Source organism: Manis pentadactyla, unplaced genomic scaffold (assembly GCF_030020395.1).
Source record: "Manis pentadactyla isolate mManPen7 unplaced genomic scaffold, mManPen7.hap1 scaffold_602, whole genome shotgun sequence".
NCBI lineage: Eukaryota > Metazoa > Chordata > Mammalia > Pholidota > Manidae > Manis > Manis pentadactyla.
In genome coordinates this window covers 35,001-41,707 of record NW_026644990.1, presented here as the reverse complement: position 1 = coordinate 41,707, position 6,707 = coordinate 35,001, and positions in this window count along the sequence as shown.

Sequence of the window (6,707 nt, the reverse complement as noted above, 5' to 3'; positions counted from 1 at the left end):
CCGTTTTTTCATTGAATTATTTGCTTTCTGCCTGTTGAGGTGCGTGAGCTCTTAGTCTATTTTGGAGGTCAACCCTTTATCGGATCTGTCACCTACGACTATATTCTCTCATACTGTAGGATGCCTTTTTGTTCTATGGGTGGTGTCCTTTGCTGTACAGAAGCTTTTCAGCTTGGTATAGTCCCACTTGTTCATTTTTTTTTGCTTCTGTTTCCCTTGCCCCGGGGAGATAATGGTCATGGAGAAGTCGCTCATGTTTACGTCCAAGAGATTTTAGCCTAGTTTTTTTTTTTTTTTTTTTTTTTGAGAGGGCACCTCTCCTATGTATTGATCAAATGGTTGTTAACAGCAATAAAATTCTGTGGAGGGGACTCGATGCTGAGGACCTATGGAGTGGAGGGAATGCACTTGTTTCCCTCAAGTTCGTTCAGAGAGATAATTTACTGTGCTATGATACAGACTTACTAAAATGCCCTCTTGAGGTACCGTGTCACGGAGCTGGTGCACAGTTTAGCTTCTTTTGCTCCTTCCTGCCTTAGCTCTCTCTCCTCATTAAGCAGCGTTGCAGGGAGAGGGCCACGTGGCCTGCCAGGTCAGTGAGAGCCCAAGTGGACCAAAAAAGAAGAGCATAAAAGTGATAACTTACCTACACGGCACGTTGGCTGTCACACCAGCTGCAGGTGAACTCAGTTCCAACTTGGCCTGCGCCGGAAAGGCGAGCTGAACGTGTGAGTCCTCCCAGGAGTTAGACCTCTTTCGAGTGTGGGTGAGAGAAGGATTCAGTCATTACACCGGTTCTGGAGGTAGGGGGACAAAACCGTGTAATGATGTCCCCGAGGACAGGGTCTCTGTGTCCCTCAGCTCACCTGCAGAAATCTGAGAGGTCCCAGAGGAGAGAGCTTGCAAACTGATGGCTGAAGCACTGTCTGTGATGTAAGGTGGAAGGTGAGCTCTCGATATTCAGGAGAGTTGAGGGTTTAGAAGCTGACAGGAGCAAAAGGAACGAAGAGGGGAAATGGACTGTTTGCACGTGTACGGTGACAGCCTGTCGAAAAATGTCTTTTTAATTTAGCGCACCTGCAAACCCACTCGATGACACACCCCTCGCTACCCCCAATTCCCACCCTGGCAGCCCCGACCCCCCTCAGTTTCCCGTTGTGACACAGATTCTGGAAACGGCTCTTTTCTCCACCATCTCCCTCCGAGTTCTCCCCCCCCTACCATCCATCCAACCTCCTTAACCCAAGCCTTTCGCCAAAAACTGTTACTCGCGATACTGCCCTGGTTAAGAAGGTGGTTTCCTTTGGGATTTGAGCTCACAGCCTCTCTGGCTCACCGGCTTACACGGGGCGCTCTTTCCGAGCTTCCAAGAACTCGTTCTTACACCATCCCAAGGAACAGTCAAGTCTTCTCCCCGCCCCAAGGCGGGATCTGGGATTCCTAGACGGCTGCTTCTGCCCTAGATTTGTTGGGAACGCCATCTCCAACCACCACCGGAAGCTGAGCTTATCAGGGGTACGTATGGTCATGCCACGCTCTTCAAGTAAACCAAGTCTCGGTCATCTGTCGTCCTACCAAGTGTTGCACACGTGCTGCGTTGCTAATGCCGTCTGCTACGTGAATGCTGCTCTCTCTCGGGAGATCATCTTAGCATATATTCAGACGATAGCTGTTTCCGGGTTCAGCTCCGACCATTCTGGTCCTGAGAAGTTCCTATTTCACCTTTCCTCTTGCACTGGCTCTAGTTGTACGATTACGTCTGGCAGGGAACCGTCAGCATGTCTTCAGGAGCCTCAATATTTAAAGAATGGCCTTACAGAGAGTGTTTTGCTCACTGATCAGTGTTTATTTTTTATTTTTTATTCTTCTTATTTTTTTGAGAGGGCACCTCTCCTATGTGTCGATCGGATGGTTGTTAACAGCGGTAACATTCTGTGGAGGGGACTCGATGCGCAGTCATCCATCAAGCCCCAGCCTCATCCTCGAGGGTCTCCCATCTTCTGCAGCATGACGAACAAGGTGTTCCACGGTGACCTAGTTCTTACCCAGTGACTAAGTTCTTACCTGGTGAACGGTGGCTAAGGGCAGTCGTTATCACGGACGCGTTCGGTTTTGATCACGCCTGGTGAACTCTCAACCGTCCAGTCGGCTATGATGGTTTCGATTGATTTTTATACTCGATTTATATGTGAATCCCACATGTCTCTCCCTTCCTTACTTTTTATTTTCAGTTTTTAATAAAATGCTGAAGTGGTCGGTAGATGCAGGACGAAGGCAGGAGACATAGTTTAGTGCTGTCAGAGGGAGGGCGAATGTAGACGATCAGGTCTGTGCCTGTAGACTGAGTATTAATCCGAGCTAGACAAGGGGCACAGAACATCCACGGACGCAGAAGATTCCTCTCCAAACGGCGGGGGGTCGGGGGGGTGGGGTGGGGGGGAGGCTCTAAGCCTCACCTCCGTGGATCCCCAGTTTCTCGCCTGATGGCGCCCCCCTGCGACCTGTGCCTGCCTTATAGGTTGTTCCTCCCGTGAGGAATCTTACCCGTCTCTGGCTAACCCGCCGCCGCCGTCTTCCGGGGCCATACGGGCAACTGTGAAGTCGGTGAGTGAGAGAGGAGCCGTATTCTTTGAAAGGGGTTATTAGCTTTTTGGCTTCTTTGCAGATGTGTGCCCTGTGGCTTCTGTGCCCGGCCTTTGTCTTGAGGTATCTTTACCGCTCGGAAAGGAGGACGCTACTCGGTGATTTTCGATATGAGGCACGGATTCTACGAAAGGGCTGTCATTAGGAAGGAAAGGAAGAAGAAAAGCTATAGAGGTATAGCAGACGGGAGAGAACACGGGAAGATGGATTCTCTCTCTGACATAACTTCTTGTAGAGTAACCTAAAAGCCTGTGTATGTAGGTTTTAGCAGACTGCGGCTGATCAGACGGCGAGTTCGCACCTTCACAGAATGGGAATACGGACACAGGGCGAAAGCAGACCTACGGTTACCGGCCCTGTCCGGTGAAACCCAGAAAACCAGCGAGGTACCTACCCCCTAGGCATTGGTGAAAACTTATCCATCACAGGATGGATATTGTCTAACTGCACGTGAACGGTTTGAGAGAAATCAGACGAATGAAAGAAAACACACGGCGCATCCCTGGGAACGGTCCACATCCCATTATGTTCTTTTCACGGTAGATAGTCTACAGTCTCACGACTTTGGAGCGCTGCGGCTTGCACTCCTCCTGATTGTGGGTTGAGTTCCGACAATAGCGATGCAGTCAAGTCCGTTGTTGGACTGTACGCACGGGCCCGCTTAGATACCTCCTTCTTCCTTCCTTCCAACGGCGAGGCCAGGAAGCGGCGGGATGAAGGCAGCGACAGCTGCCACGGCGCCGCCAGGATCTTTGTTGAGGTTTTCTGACGATCCGCTTCTGGAATGACTCTCGCAGAGGAGGACGTTGACGGTGGAAGTTTTCTTCATGTCGTATCTTAATTCGTTTTCTGGGTAGGTAGCCAAATTAGGCTCTGATCCTCGGTATGCACACAAACCGACCCCTTTGCCCGCACTTGGTTATGACCTTTATACCGTGGTGAGGAACCTATTGGCGACCGCCACCGGGGAACTGCCTTTCTATTTATTTACTTTTCTAAGAGGACGAAATAGTATCCGAAACCTGTACTTCAGGGTGGGTGGCCATTTCTGACGGTATTCCTTCTTCCTAGGCGAGAGCGTGGGATGGGATGAGTTTCCGTTGGTGGGTGTCCTCCTTCCTCCCTTTGTGTTTACCCTCACGTGCGGGTGGGTGGGTGGGTGGGAGCCCCGGGGCGGCCCGGGATCGGATGGATGGGGGACCTTCACGGCGGCCGGTGGCGAGCTCTCGCCGGCCCTGCGATCCGGATCCGTCCCGCTGACGGACCGACCGGCGCCGGTTGTCGGGCGCCACCTGCCGGCCGCTTTTATGCGGCCTGTTCCCTCTCGAGCTGCGGTGACACCGGGCAAGGGACAGGACGTGGCCACGGTTCCCCGAGGCGGACTTCCAGGAGGACGCGGGTAGCGGGCGCTGCAGGCCCGGTCGTGCCGGGACGCCGGCGCGCTCTGCGCTCGCCGGAGACTGGGGCCGCGGATTCGCTTTCTCGGGTGGTGACTGTCGCCACGCACGCTCGGTCGCTCCCTTGGTGGCCTGGGCCCTGGGAGGCCGCCCGAACGGGTCGACTAGCAGCCAGCGCCGGTGTCCCTCCGCCCGCGGGGACCCACTCACCTACCCACCCGCCGGCCGACCGAGACGGCTGCGGCGGAGAGGGAGACGTAGACGCAGGAGGGAGGAGAGAGAGAGAGAGAGGTGGTCGCGCGCTGTGCCGCGCCGCCCTTTCTGTTCCTTCTCCGTGGCCAGGCCCTCCTCCGTGCGTGTCACACGTCTGCCCGGGCCTCCGCCCCGCCCCGCCCCGCCCCGCTCCGCTCGCTCGGCTCGGCGTCCGGCTCCGGAGGTGGGGCTGGGCCCCGTGGCGTACGGGGTGGTCCTCGTGGGGCTCCAGGGGCCTGCCCGCGGTCCCTCGTGTGGGATCCGTTCGTTGTAGGCGCTCACGTTTGGGGGAGAGGGATACGGCCCCTTGCCCCTCCATTCCGTATGTGTGGAAGGACCGGCCCGGCCCGGCCGGCCCGGCATTGTTTCCTTTCTTTTACACAAGTCTCGTCTCTTTGAAGGCCTCCCCTCCCGCCGACTTATCTCCCGGATGTGGGGACCGACCGGCGGCTGGGAAAGGGAAGGGTGATCGCGATCCCGATCCCGATCCCGACCCCGACTCCGCTGCCGCTGCCGCGTGTCCCCGGGCCTCCCTGCTGTCACCCACCGACCCGCGCCCCGCCGACTGTCTGACCCCTCCCCCTCCCCCTCCCCCTCCCCCTCCCTTTCCCGCAAGCCCACTTCAACCTCCCAACCCCCCCCAAGGGTCGACCAGATGGCCCCGGGAGCCCTGGAGCCCTGGTGACAGTGGTGTGATGCTGGGGGGATTGGGCCCGGTGGGGACAGGCCACGCGCTCGTCATGGGGGGACCCCGCTGTCCGTGGGGTGGCCCTGTGATTCCTCTCTCGAGAGGCGGTCCGATTGTACCTGCAGAGAGGTGCTGACACCCTGTCACTCGGTGCTGGTCGCTGAGGGACTCTGGGACCTCTCTTGGACGTGCGTGGCACGGCTCCGGGCTTCTTGAGCGTGTGCGGCCGGATAGATGCCCGGCTCCGCTCCTGCATTCCCTGAGGTCGCCACCCGCGTGTGCCTGTGCGCTGGCTCTTGTCGCGTGCGCCCAGGGAGGTCCCGATCTGGGTGCGCACCCTCACGGTGCCTGGTGACCCAAGGGCGGCGGGGGAGGAGGAGACGTGCGCGTGCGCGCGTGTCCGGGTCCTCTTGTCCTGCGTGGTGCTCTCCCCGCCTGCCTGCGGTTGTGTCGTGATGGACTCCCCCACGACCCACCCTGGAGGCTCTGTGCCTCGTGTGTTGGGCGCTTGTCTGGCGTGGGGTCCTCTCGACTGCACCGACTCCGGGGGAAGCAGGCCCCGTCGTCGTTTCCTGGCCTCGGCGGGCTGCCCTCCTCCCACACGCGGCGGGGGCGTCGTCCCCGTGTGCTCCTGATCGATGTGGCGATCTCGCGCTCTCCTGGGCCGGGCCTGAACCGCGCCGGAGCGAGGGACAGACGTTCGGAGCGAACGGGACTGCTCTTCTCGCTGTGCGCGCGCGGGGCCCCTCGCCTCCTGCCCTGTCCCCGCGCACGCCCCCATCTGCTGCTGGGCTGCGTGGTGTGGGTGAGAAAGGAAGAGAGGCCAGGGGCGTGCGGAGTCCGGCCCGATCTCGTCCTCCCGCCCTCTGCCTCACGGCGTGGGCGGGCCCGGGGTCCCTGGACGCAGCGGACACCCTCGCGTTGGCCTGTGGGCCGTGTCCTGGCGGGCGGGCCTCTCTCCCGTGGTAGGGGAGGGAGGCCGCCACGCCGCCACGCGGCGAGCCCTTCTCCCGGGTCCCGCCGGCGTGTGTTGCTCGGTCCTCTTGTGGTGCTCCTGGAGCGCTCCAGGTCGCCCGTCAGGTGCCTGAGGCCGAGTGGCGGTGTCGTTCCCTTCCCCCAGCAAGCTTCCCCTGCTCGGCTTGCTGCCGCGGTGGAGTGGAGTGAGTGGAGTTGTGAGTGCCTTGCAGAAGTTCCCGTGAACGAGTGGGGGGTCGAGGCGGTAAGGGAGGCACGCCCGGCCCGTGCCCCTCCCCGACCACACACCGTGGGGGTGTGTGGGGGGAAGGGGGTTTTGTGCGGCCCGGGGATAGGGTGCCTCGTCGGTCCCGCTCGCGTGCCGCGGGGGGGCCGACTCCGTCGGGCGCCGTCCCCGTCGGGGCTGGTGCGCTGGCGAGACGCGTGGGCGTGTGACTGCTGCGGTGGGCCGAGCCAAGGACGCGGGGGTGCCGTGGCCGTCTTGGCCAGGCTACCGTCTCACTGGCTCCTTTTGTTAGCTCTCTGGCGTGCTTTGTTTGATGAGTTGCCGCTGTGCGCCTCCAGTGGCACGCGAGAACAGGGAGGCAAAAGGGCGAGCCTGAGGCCCACAGGCACAAGCTCGTGGCCCCCAGCCGTGAGTGACCGCTCATGCCGTCGGCCTGTGCTGCTTTTTTTTTTTCTTTTTTCCCCACTATTTTATTTTTTTTTTGTTTTTACCCCTACCGCAGACCCCCCCGCCTCCACGTCTCCTC